Source organism: Globicephala melas, chromosome 16 (genome assembly GCF_963455315.2).
Source record: "Globicephala melas chromosome 16, mGloMel1.2, whole genome shotgun sequence".
NCBI classification, from domain to species: Eukaryota; Metazoa; Chordata; class Mammalia; order Artiodactyla; family Delphinidae; genus Globicephala; species Globicephala melas.
In genome coordinates, this window is record NC_083329.1 from 58,316,150 (window position 1) to 58,330,228 (window position 14,079).

Sequence of the window (14,079 nt, forward strand, 5' to 3'; positions counted from 1 at the left end):
AAAAAAGAAAAGAAATGTCAATTTTTAATACAAAAAATAATTTTTATTTTTGAAATAATACATCTACACTACTCAATGAAGAGGATGAAATGTGAACATAATCTTCAGGAAAGACAGTGTTCTCTGTTGTTTGTGTTTATATCAGGGCTGATTTTTTAAAAAAATAGGTGTGTCCAAATCAACTGAAATTAGTTAAGGCTGATCTCAAGGTTGATTAACAATAAAATCTTTCTGAATACTAACTGTGCTGCATAATGGTGAAAACATAAATTAGGTCATAATTTTATGAGCTAACAGTAACAACTATGAAAAGGAATATAAACAAACTAAAGGCAAAAATCAGGACACTAATTACAGGCTTTTAAAGGTGAAATGGAGAATGAGAGCATGATCAAAATACTAAAAAGCCCAAAAGAGGGTAGCATATTTCTTGATGTACTTTCTATCTAAAATGATTTTTTTAATTACATATTATATTTTTTCAATAACTATTGGTGAACCACACACTACATTACACAAAGTTAGGCACTATGTATACAATGGAAAGGAAAGACAAATACACAAAGAGGTAAACCCATTCTCTCCTGGAGCTTACAATGTAGCTATCTTTCTCTCCACTTCCTGAGCACCTTGCAGATGGAGCAATTCATCTCCCTTTTAATTATGCTGCTGTTTCCTAATGTAAAGGAATTGAACATTTCAATTTATACAGCTTTCATATTAAAAATACACTGACCATTATTTTACTTCAACACAAAAGACTTAAAGCAAAGCTCATCTCTGCTCCTTGCACTAAAATGACAAGAAGCCTACAAAAACAACATTTTTGGTGAAAAATGTCCATAAGATGATGAAGTCTTTAGAGTAACAAATATTGATGGCTGAACCAGCACACCAGACAAAAGCTAAAACCAAAGACTGAGGAGGAAGAAGGGAAAGAAGAAATAAGAAGCAAGTCAATTTATTTGCAGAATCACCAAATGACTCAATTTCTGGAGAAAGGGATATGCATTCATATTAAAAAGGAAACAGATTAAATAAAAGTCTGCACAATGAATGGCAAAATGAACTTCTCTCTCTCTCTCTCTCTCTCACACACACACACACACCTCCACACACCCATCCCTCCTCCTCTCTTCCTTTCCATTTCCCTATCTCTTCCTTTCCACCTTCCCCCTTCCCCACTTTCTTTCTCATCCTTATTTGACAACAAATAAGGTGGAACGATGAAGTCAGCATGGGAATAAAATTATGCTCTAGAAATGTTCTGATAATTAACTCTATTTTTAAAAGGATTAAATTATGGACCAATTTTTTTTTTTATATTTTCCTAGAACATTCAATACAAAGAAATCAGAATCATTTTATGTTGTCTAAAAATCCTTCTATAAATAAAAATTAAAAGTACCATCATTTTGGACATTATGCTTTAAAAACTAATACCATTTTCCTAAAATTCCTAAAGCATCATTTTCTTAAACTTTAACTTCCGGGACTTCCTTGGCGGTCCAGGGGTTAAGACTCTGAGCTCCCACTGCAGGGGGCATGGGTTCCATCCTTAGTCAGGGAACTCAGATCTCACAGGCTGTACACCATGCAGCCAAAAAAAAAAAAAATTAACTTCCAATTCAACTAATACTTATTCCTTAACCCACAGGCATTTAATTTGATTCTACAGCATTTAATAAGCAGACCTCTGTATGACACACAAGTAGAACTGGATATGAAATAGTCACAGGTCTCAAATTCAGTCTAATATGGACAACAGACAAGTTTTAGTACAATAACAAAAGCGAATTTATTAGGGGTGAAGAGGGAGCTTTTTGGCAGAAGCAGTTGAATTTTGAAGTTATCAGGCAGATAAGATTGGGAAAGGGTAGAACTGTACATTCAAAGACCCAGATACAAAAACAAGCAATCAGATCTTAAGGGAGCTTAAGGAAGAAAGCTGTTGGCTAGGGATAGCGATAATGGGGGAAAGCCAGTTTCAGATCATCAACTGCTTCCAAGTCATGCATAATAACTTGAAATTCATCCAGTAGGCAATGGAGAACTATTAATGTGTTTTAACAACATGGTCAAGTGATGGGACAAACTAGTGTCTTAGAAAGGTGGACAATCAATAGGACAGAAACAAAAGTGCAACCATGTGAAGTAAAGAATGTGAATGTGAAGTAAAGAGAATAGGTGAGAATAGAGGCAGGGTGGTTATATAAGGTGCTACTGTAACATTCTGGGCAAGAATTATGAAAAGAAGAATACATAGAGTTGGAGACTTTTTTTTAAGATTTATTTGTTTATTTTATTTATTTTTGGCTGTGTCAGGTCTTAGTTGCAGCATGCGGGATCTTTGTTGACGCACGCGGGATCTTTCATTGCAGCACGTGGACTTCTCTCTAGTTGTAGCTTGTGGGTTTTCTCTTCTCTAGTTGTGGCGGGCAGGCTCCAGGGCGCGTGGGCTCTGTAGTTGTAATGTGTGGGTTCCAGAGCGCATGGGCTCTGCAGTTTGCAGCACGTGGGCTCTCTAGCTGAGGTGCAGGAGCTCCATCGTTGTGGTGCGCAGGCTGAGTTGCCCCGCGGCATGTGGGATCCTAGCTCCCTGACCAGGGATCAAACCCGTGTCCCCCACACTGCAAGGCAGACCCTTCACCACTGAACCACCAGGGAAGTCCGAGTTGGAGACATTTAAAGCATGTTATTTATTCATTAAAAATGTATTGAGGGACGGGGGAATTCCCTGGTGGCGCAGTGGTTAAGAATCCGTCTGCCAATGAAGGGAACACAGGTTTGATCCCTGGTCCAGGAAGATCCCACATGCCATGGAGCAACTAAGCCCATGCGCCACAACTACTGAGTCCACGCGCCACAACTACTGAAGCCCGCGTGCCCTAGGGCCCACGCACCGCAACTACTGAGCCCATGTACTGCAACTACTGAAACCCACGTGCCTAGAGTCCATGCTCTGCAACAAGAGAAGCCACCACAGTGAGAAGCCCACGCGCCACAAGGAAGAGTAGCCCCAGCTCGCCACAACTAGAGAAAGCCTGAACACAGCAACAAAGACCCAACACAGCCAAAAATAAATTAAAAATAAATAAATAGGGCTTCCCTGGTGGCGCAGTGGTTGAGAGTCCGCCTGCCGATGCAGGGGACACGGGTTCATGCCCCGGTCTGGGAGGATCCCACATGTTGCGGAGCGGCTGGGCCCGTGAGCCATGGCCCCTGAGCCTGTGCGTCCGGAGCCTGTGCTCTGCAACGACAAAGTCCACAACAGTGAGAGGCCTGCGTACCGCCAAAAAAAAAAAAAAAAAGAATGAGATCACTAGGCAATTTAAACTAACTCCTGACTTATGCTCTCCTGAATGCACACCATGCCTTGCCTAACCTGTTGATTCTTTTCCAAGATTAAAAGAAGTAAGAATGAAGTATTTAGTAGTTAAAGAATGACTAGCTCTCTACCTCCAACAGACCCCATTAGCAATCCTGCAGGCAGATCACTCGGGTAAGATAACATCTGAAGAGTCAGCCAGCCTGCCCACAATGGAGAATGATGCAGAACCCAACCTCCTGCCTTGATGATTCAGAGATTCTTCCCCCACTTTTCCCCTTAAAAACTGTCATGGCTGAGCAGAATCTTTGGAGTTGGTCTCAGGACACGAGTCCACCTTCTCCTCTGATTAAAGCAATTTCCCTTTCTACTGACACCTGCCTCTCGAATTACTGGCTTTTGAGTGGCAAGTAGCTGAACCTGAGTTCAGTAACAAAAATATTCAGGCATAAATTAAGCATTAAGTAATACCCTATGAATACTTTGTATATGGGAAATGGATTCACTTTAAGCTGATAAAACACAATTTTTACCACCAAAAATTCTGCATGTAAAATGGCCATAAGCAGAGAATCTTAGAACCATAACAACCTAAGGCCAAAAAAAAAAAAGAAATGCTGAGGATTGAAATCCAGCATTTCTTTGATTTTCTTTGTTGAATTCAATTTGAAAATAAATGAATCTTTCTAGCACGCAGAAATTTTGTCTCCTTTCTGCAAGACCCTCTCCCCCCAAAAAATTCCCTTAATGACCATTTTCTCATCCAATTTAACAATGAAAAAACTCTTTAAAAAAGATCATTTCAAATATGATATATGGCAACCAGTTACACTTCCAAAAAAGTTTTTTTTCAAATCTTCCATTGGATTTTTTCTACCTCCTCTGGTCTTACCCAACACAGACCCTACAGATGTAGAAATCACAAGTGTCTCTGGCCTTCACAAACAAAAAGACATTAAAGTAGTAGGAATATTTGGGGAAGATGGTTTCCCTTTGTATATGCTATTAAAATTTAGTATATATAAAGTAAGACATTTTTATAAAGGTAACATCTTCACAAGAAAAAACACTTGGAAGTGATTAGAATATAAAGTAAAATTTTATAAGAAAAATTTTAAATCTATTCTAGATAATGCTTCAATCACTTTGCAAAATGATTGAAAAAGCCAAGTTGCAATCTTAATGAAGTTCTACAGAGGGAGCTAGCATCACAAGGAATAAATTTATAATACACAGAACTTCAAGAAGAAGACCTATTTGGTTGGAAATATTGGATTTCTAGTCATCAACATAAGCTCAGATTATCCTCTAAGGTTTTACACCTTAGCCATCAGCCAACCCCAAAAAACCACAGTATTACCTACAAACTATGGTATTTTAAACTAATGAAATATAACATCCACCATAAATAGTTTGTGAAGTAAATGTGTTTTAAATAATATCATTCTTCTAAAGAATTTTTTAGAATATTCTTTTTCCTAAGTCACTGAACTTAAGCAAAGTAAAAAGCAATAAAAAAGATCTGAAATCAAATTGGAACCTACCTTTCCTACTATAAGAAAAGTAATAGAGTCTCTCCAAGCCTTAGTTTCCTGTAAAATGGGAATGATTATAATACCTACCTCATAGGGTTGCTGTGAGGATTAAATTAGAGCATAAAAGTACTTAAAGTAATGCCCTCTTTCCTTGCTCTTAAGTGTTATTCAATTTTTCAATACTTTCCAAAAAGAAAACATTAATTATAGTTAGTAGAGAAAATACTAATTATATACAGTTAGTAGTTTTCAAGAACTAGATTAGCTGCTAACAGATACTAAAGTTCCCCAAAACTCCTAAATTCATATCATTCCCAAATAGTCTGACTCAATCCTTAAGGGAATATAGACCATGTTGGCATAACCCTTACATTGTTTTTCAGGTAGATATCTGTCATAGCTGCACTCTCAAAATATTCTTGTCTGTTGTAGACCAAGAAGAAAAAAGAATTCAACACAGCAATTTCTACTCTATTCAACCCATGTTGACCTGAATAAATTCACCCTATTGATACCACATAGTAAAATACTGTCAAGTAAATTATTTGCAGCAAAAGATCAATGAACTACACTTGGACTGAAAAGGTCTGGATGAAGTTTCAGGAACCACCTTACCCTTCCCCACTAAAAAAATCAAAGAGGTAGAAAGCAAAAAAGACCACCACCATTTTTTTCTGAACAATTTTATGCCTGAAACTCAAAAACTATATTCAGAGGGATTACGGAATAGACTAAAAGAGAAGTAGCTAATTAAAGAAACTATTTGCTTAATGGATAATAATGAAAGAGCAAAGCACTAATCTAAACCCACAGTGATATGCGACAGACAGCTAAGCTTCTCTAAGAGCCGAAGCCAGTTAAACAGTGTTTTTATAAGCATCATCATACTCAAAACAACCTACATCACAACTAACCTTTATGATTCCTTGTAGATCAAAACTTTCTCACATATATAATTTCATCTAATCCTCATTAAACCTAACAAGATAAAATGAAATTATCACTGTTTTACAAATGACGATGTTGTATTCAAGAGATTAAGTGATTAACCCAAGTATGGTAGTTTTATACTGTGTCAACTAAAAACTACAATCACCAGAATTTCCTTCCCTATGTGGTTTTAGGTTGGGATTAGCCACAAGAGAAAGCTGTGTACAATTTGGGAGGTACAAGTGAAGCAGCGGCCCTTTCACACCAAGGGTAGTTACTGGCTAGAGGTAGTGAAGACAGAAAGGTATGGGAGGAATTCCAATTTATCCTTATGTATCCCCACTCCACCTCCAGCTCACCTTTCCAACCAGGCCTAAGCCCATCACCAAATGCTCCACTGAAAACTCACAGAAGTGGTAGCTTCAAAGAGCCAACAATCCACCAACTCTCCTCACAGTTTACTCCAGCAGCTATACATTCCTAGCTGCTTCTTGAAAGCTCCAATTCATTAATCCACACACCAGGACTGGTTAGTGACTTTTCTCTAATCCTTTCTGGACCTCTACTTCCCTAGTTTTTCTTGCAGTAAGTAAGGTTTAATCCCTATAATAGGTTTCTTATTTCTCATTACTCATAGCAGAATTGAATCTTACCTGATATACCAAGGATACAATCTGTGGCAAAACATACATAAACTCAGTTTCTTCTAGTGCTGAATCCAGAGCACCATACAGTTCTTCAAAAACAGAAGGTGGCAATTTAGGATTAATCCTTTGAGGCTTTTAAGGTCTTACCACTAATAACATACATTTTTCATTCATCTATCATATATGCATGAATATATGACAAAGTTTAATACTAAAATTATTTCTTGTAATGAGTACTTCTTTATGTCAGAGTTAATAATTTTCTTTTAAACAATATTTAAGCAAACCTTTCGAAAGTTTCATAATCCAGTTATAACAACAGATAACAAGAAACTATGAAATCCTAGAATTCTAAAGTGAGAGCACAGTCAAAAGTTCACCAAAGGGGTGACCTCTGCTCACAGATTAGTTTAGAACCATTAATAGTTGCCTGGAATGAATTCAATCAATGCTAGTTTGGGATTCTTACAGAAGTCACCTGATGATATTAGTATAAAAAAACAAAGAGCAAAGAATTTGAACACACATTTAGTACTTATTCCTGGAGGCACAGCTTCATAAGCACAAATGGTGAATGTTATTGTAGAGCTTTTTAAAGATCAATTTAAAAAACAATATAGTAAACAGCTACCGTACAAAGATCATGACTATATATTAAAAACTCAATTACAAAAATATTTCACAAACAACAACAAGAACGAAAATGTTTCCCATGTAAGAGGCATCTGTAGCTTAGGATAAAATGTCCAGTGAAAGGATCATACGTGGAATCAAACAACTTCGATCAAAGAAGATTGCTGTGTTCTAGAGAAAAAGATTCTTCTACTGGTAACAAAGATTATGAAAATTCTGAATGTTCAAACAAATGAGAAGTAAAAAAGAAAAAAGAATTTTAAAATTATTTCACATAATATGTGGTTGTGAAACTTCTCTAAAAGCTTTTAGAGTCAACTTGGCCAAAAAGCTTTGTATTATACCATCTCCTTGGAAGAATGAGAAGTGCCTTGCATTTGGAATTCAGGTATACATAGTATACCTGACTCTCCTCAACTCACTGAATGAGTCTGAGGTGGTTTCTAAAGCATAATATAATACTGTAAAATTAATCAGCCATTGAGAGCCTTGATATAGCCATAGGGTTCATTATAATCAGTTAGTACTGGGACTTGCACTGAATATCGATCCTTTTTATTTAAAAAAATTATTGTATTTTTAGGGAGCTGCTTGGTGTGATACAAAAGCATTTAAATGGGCATCACAAGACTTGAAGTCTGGTCCAGCGCTGTCATTAAAGAGCAGTGTAACCTATAGCAAGTCACTTTATCATGTGGATCTCACCCATTCATCATAAAATATGAATAATTAGTTCTAGGGTTCATTTCTAGAATCTTAAATTCTATAATTTAAAATATGTAAAAGAAAGTGGGCCCTGAGAAAGGGATCATAAAAATGTTCATGGTATTTAAAATACTGCAGCTTTTATGAATATTGAAATCATATTAACCACTTAACCTTGTTGCTGGTCCTAGATGTTCTTTATTTCAATTTTGACTTTTCACTTCCCAGGCGTTTTTTTTCTCTTTGGCATTTGCCATGAACAAAATCTATCAGCTTTATAGGCAATCAGTTCTAACACTACTCTTACAAGACAATCTTGATATTTTCAAAGAATTACTAAGCCACACCATCAATAATAATGAATTTAAGAGCATATCAGATGTTACTGATTCTCTCTAAGGGCTCTGAACATGTTCTGAAACATGCCACTTAAATACTTAAAAATCTCCCCTGCTGGTTTAGAAATTGGCATTGTTCTCTAAGAAATTATAATATTTTTACACTGAACCAAAGATTAAGGTCTAAGAGTGTCCTTTCCAATACTCCTGCTTCATACCTCTTACATAATTCATTTATTTTCTTCCATTTCATCATAATCCTAAACCAATAAAAACTTATATATACTTATTCCAAGATAAAACTTTTAAATTCAAGGGGGAATTCTAACAAAATAATTCAATTTTGACATAAAAAAATAGTCAATAAGGAGAATTCATTCAGTAACAAAAGGGAAAATATACTTCATATCTAGAACAGCATAGGGCTTCCCTGGTGGCACAGTAGTTAAGAATCCGCCTGCCAAGGCAGGGGACACAGGTTTGAGCCCTGGTCGGGGAAGACCCCACATGCCGCCGAGCAACTAAACCCATGTGCCACAACTACTGAGCCCGCATGCCACAACTACTGAAGCCCGTGCACCTAGAGCCCATGCTCCACAACAACAGAAGCCACTGCAGTGAGAAGCCCACACACCACAACGAAGAGTAGCCCCCACTTGCCACAACTAGAAAAAAGCCCGTGTGCAGTAATGAAGACCCAACACAGCCATAAATAAATAAATAAATAAATAAAACACACATAAAAGTACAAAGAAAAAAATTAAAATTCACCCATTATCAATCACCCACAGATCTACTATTCTACTACAATTCTCTTTTATGATATCTACAAGCAATCTTTTTCACCTACTTAAATCATCACGATATTAAATATTTTCCTAAAAACATTTTAATAACTGCATAGAAAGAGAAAAACAAATACTGTATGCTAACACATATATAGAATCTAAAAAAAAAAAGGTTATGAAGAATCTAGGGGCACTACGGGAATAAAGACACAGACCTACTAGAGAATGGACTTGAGGACATGGGGAGGGGGAAGGGTAAGCTGGGACACAGTGAGAGAGTGGCATGGACATATATACATTACCAAATGTAAAATCGATAGCTAGTGGGAAGCAGCTGCATAGCACAGGGAGATCAGCTCGGTGCTTTGTGACCACCTAGAAAGGTGGGATAGGGAAGGTGGGAGGGAGGGAGATGCAAGAGGGAAGAGATATGGGGATATAGGTATATGTATAGCTGTTTCACTTTGTTATAAAGCAGAAACTAACACACCATTGTAAAGCAAATATACTCCAATAAAGATGTTAAATAAAATAAAATAAAATAAAATAAATAACTGCATAATATTCCACAGAGTTAATTTAGTTAATTGCACTAGAAAAAGAGAATAGCTCATTTAAGATTAATCCAATAGTGTGGCACTTGCTTTTTAAGAGAATTGAAAATTTTGTATTTTCTATAAAATGTGTATATATTAAGTATGCACACAGGTCATTTGGCTCCTAATAAGATTTAGACTCCTTTCCAACATCTTTTTTTAATTGAAATAAAGTAAGTAAAGCGAAGAGTAACCTAGAAAAGATGTGATTTTTTAGTGCTAAATAGTGACAAAAGAAAAGGTCTAACCTGAAAATCTGCTTCAATCAATAAAATGTATTTTTCCTGTCATAACGCCATACAATCTTTTTTCCAGAGCACTTCCATTAGATTAAAAATTTGAGCTATTAATCTATCATCACACTACACGCCTTGAAGAGTTTCTCTAAGAATTATGACAGATTTGAGCTAAATACCTATCTCTCTTTTCCAGTCTGTGGTATGGCCTAATGATATTCATTTTAACCATAGCTGGCAAAGATTAGGGACATCACTAATTTTCCTACACAGCTAAATATGTAGTTATGGTAGAAAAATAATAACTCCAATATACTTTTAGTGATAAATGCTAACTTATAAAATAATTACTATGTAATATATTCAAAGAGGAATAAAATCTGCAAGGACAATGACAAGAAAAAGTATACAACAATCAAATCCAGAAGATATTCCAAGTGGCTTAACATAAAAGAAAGAAAATTCTGGTAAAGTACTTATTATTTACACTCAGCTAGTATGTTTTATACCAATACTGTTAACGAGACAGGACTGCCCTACCAAAGGTCTGCTACGGAATATCCAGAAGACATATCAGGCACTGTGAGAAAAAAAAACATCTATCCAAATTTAACACATTCTAGGTGAAAATATAATTTGAAACCCTCAATCTTTTGTTTCGAAATTCATAGTCATAAAGCAAGGCTGGTATTAAAATTCATGTGGCCTAAAGACAAGCAAAACTTCTTCACTGAGAACTACAAAGCACTGCTGAGAGAAATTAAAAGACAGACTAAATACTGTTAAGATGTCAATTCTCTCTCAAATAGATTCAACATCCCCATGATAATCCCAAAAGGTTTTTCTGAGGAAACTGATACACTGATTCTAAAATATATGGCAATGTAAAGGATCTAGTACATCCAAAGCAATCTTGTAAATGAAGAACAAAGTGCGAGGACTTACAGCACCTGACTTCAATACTTACTATACTGTGTGACTAGCATAAAGAGTGACAAGTAAATCAAGGGAACAGGATAAACCCATATTTCGACAGTTATTTTATTTTCAACAAAGGCAACAAAACAATTCAGTGGACAAATAAAGTCTATTCAGCAAATAATGCTGAAATAACTAGATATCCATATAGATAAAGGAGAATGAACATTGGAATCTACCTCACATCATATACAAATATTAATGCATAATAGATCATAGACCTAAACAAAACAGCTCAAATCATACAGTTTTTAAAGAAAAATATAAATAAGAGTATCTTCATAAATTGAGGGCAAAGGTTTTTTAGATGAACAAAGTAATAATCATAAAGGTAAAAAGTGATAAATTAGACTAAAAATTTAAAACTTGCTTATCAAAAGGCACTATTAAGAAAAAATGGTAAGCCTGGGATTGGAGGAAAAGAATTGTAAAACATACATCTGACATTGACTGGTATCCAGAATATATAAAGAATTCCAACAAGTCATCAATAAAAGGAGAAAACAATCTAATTTTTTTCATCAGCAAAAGATGTGAACAGACTCTTCACCAAAGAAAATATACATGGCCAATAAGCTAATGAAAAAGTACTCAATATCATTAGTCATCATGGAAATGCAAATTAAACCAGTCTGAGATACCACTACATATCCACCAGAATAGCTAAAATTAGCAAGACCAACAAATACCAAATGTTGATGAGGATGTAGAGCAACTAGAACTCTCATATATTGCTGGTAGGAATGTAAAACGGTACCACTTTAAAAGAAAATCTAGTAGTTCCTCATAGAACCAAATATACTATTACCCTAGTGACTTAGCAGCAAATCTATTCCTGAGTAATTATCCATGAGAAATAAAAACATGTTCACAAAGACTTATACAAAAATATTAACAGCAACTTTATTCATAGTATCCAAATGAAAGGAAACAGACTAGACGTCCACCAATAAGAAAACAGATAAATCATGGAATGTTAATCAGCAATAAAAAAAATTAACTAATACATGAAAGAATCTAAAAAATATTATACTGAGTGAAAGAAGTATTATATAAAACATAACATACATATGATTCCATTAATAAGAAATTCCAGAACAGGAAAAACTTAATCTATAGTAGAAAAAAAATCATAATAAGGTTTACCTCTTGGAGGGTAGGAGCAGAGAGTGACTACAAAGAGGCATAAGGGAATTTCTTGATAGAGAACTGGGTTACGAACATTTATGCACTTTTCAAAACTCAGCAAACGTACACTTAAGATTTGTGCATTTCACTGTATGAAAATATTTACAGGTAAAGGCAAAAAATTCTAAACTATTGAATTCTAGGTGACGGTATGCATGTTGAAATATTTATGGGGAAACATACTGATGTCTGCAATTTACTTTTGAAATGCACTCAAAAAGCAGATGAAGTAATGGATAGACAAAAGAATGGATAAGGTGAAAAAGAGAGTAAAATGTTAATGATAAAATCTAGGTGGCGAATATATGGGTAATTATATACTATACATTTAAAATTTTCCATAATAAAATCTAAGAAAAAAAATCAGTCTATCCATGAGAGTGAACTATATCACAGACAGCTAAAGAAACTATAAATGAATTAACACATTCATATGTGTTACATATTAAATAATATGAAAATATTCACACTATTGCAGTTTTCTGGTATTTTTAATATTGGTCATAGTCTCCGAGGGCCAAAGGAACCTCTAGGTTGACTACCTAATTTCCAAAACAAAAAAGTTCTGTTACCAAATCTATAAGTAAGCAACCAACCAATGGTACAGTTACAATCACCTACCCTCACTGACTAGGCAGTAAAGAAAGAAATTATATAAAATTCCTTAACAATAAATTTGAGAACCCACGATGGAGATTATAATCAAATGAAGACATAATAAATATAAAAATACTGATGAAAGGCTAGCATGTAACAATGGGATATATCAACTCTAGGAACTCTTAAATCCTTTTCTTACACATTGAGCCTACCATTTTACGATTAACACTTACTATAATCTCTTCTATAAGACAGAAGAAAGAAAATAATTTGGAAAACATTCAGGACAGTGTTTGTAAATAGAACCTTAAAAAGTACTCAGAAAAATCATTACTTAACCTTGAGAAGAAAATAATAGTCTTGGAGCACTCAATCTACAGAAAAAGTTATTCTCCATAACTTGAGTACAAATGAAGATTACATTTAAACTAAACCATGAGGGACTTGAGTTAGATATTAAAATATCTTTAACATAAGAGAGTGTCAAACATTAAGGAAACTCCCAAGGAAGTTTGTAAAATTCACCCATATATTTATAAAAAGGATAGATAGAACGTTGACTATCATCAATAATTAGCGCAGTCCGTACAACACTGTAAATCAACTATACTTCAATTAAAAAATAATAATAATAATAAGTGAGGTCCAACCTGTGACATAGTTAGCCTCAAATTCCTCAAACTTAATTCTACATTATTATTTGACATTAGGTGTTTCAATAATAATTACAATTATCAGAACTTTCTTACTGCACAATGGAGGAAAAAAGTAGCCTACTAGAAAACAGAAGCATATACTTTATTTTAGCTTCCCTCTTTGGACAAACCTATGATATTGAAAAGAGATTAAATTTTTTTAAGACTTTTTTTTTTGACGTGGACCATTTTTTTTAAGTCCTTAATGAATTTGTTACAATACTGCTTTTGTTTTTTATGTTTTCGTTTTTTAGCCCTGAGGCATGTGGGATCTTAGCTCCCTGACCAAGGATCGAACCCACACCCCCTGCGTTGGAAGGCGAAGTCTTAACCAATGGACCGCCAGGGAAGTCCCTGAGATGAATTTTTAAAACTCCCAAGTCTGTAATTTTTAACTAAAAACCTCACAGTTCCTGTGAGGTAGTAATCTTTTTAGATACTACCACAGGGCAGAAAAATAGCAACAGAGATATCCCAGAATCATGTATACAGCTAACCTACCCGAAAGATAGGATCCTACAAACATTAAAATTTTTTAAAGGAACAAAATTTTATTTATATTTAAAGTGTTTTACCTTGTGCTAAACAGAGTTAGGCATTTACTTTTTCATAAGACAACGAACAAAATCATATTTCTCCACCTTAAGCAAAGGGTGGAAGTCAACTGAGCAAGAGCCAAAATTAACAATGACAATTTAACATTTTATCTGGGGAAAGAAGATGAAACGACCGATTTCCGAATATGCCCTTAGTCTAGAGGATGGGATACAATACTCCATATTCTAATGTGTGCATAGGAACAATTATTTCCTGTGTTAACCTTATGTAGTATAAATTATCCTAATCCTACTAGGATTAAGGTCATAATATTGATTACATCTT

The 14,079-nt window shown here is 35.0% G+C and overlaps 1 protein-coding gene across 4 annotated transcripts in view; it reads right to left on the minus strand.

Moving 5' to 3' along the window:
• The window catches only part of ADK (adenosine kinase), a 486,162-nt gene that overhangs the window by 402,989 nt on the left and 69,094 nt on the right, over nt 1–14,079 (minus strand). The window lies entirely within an intron of this gene.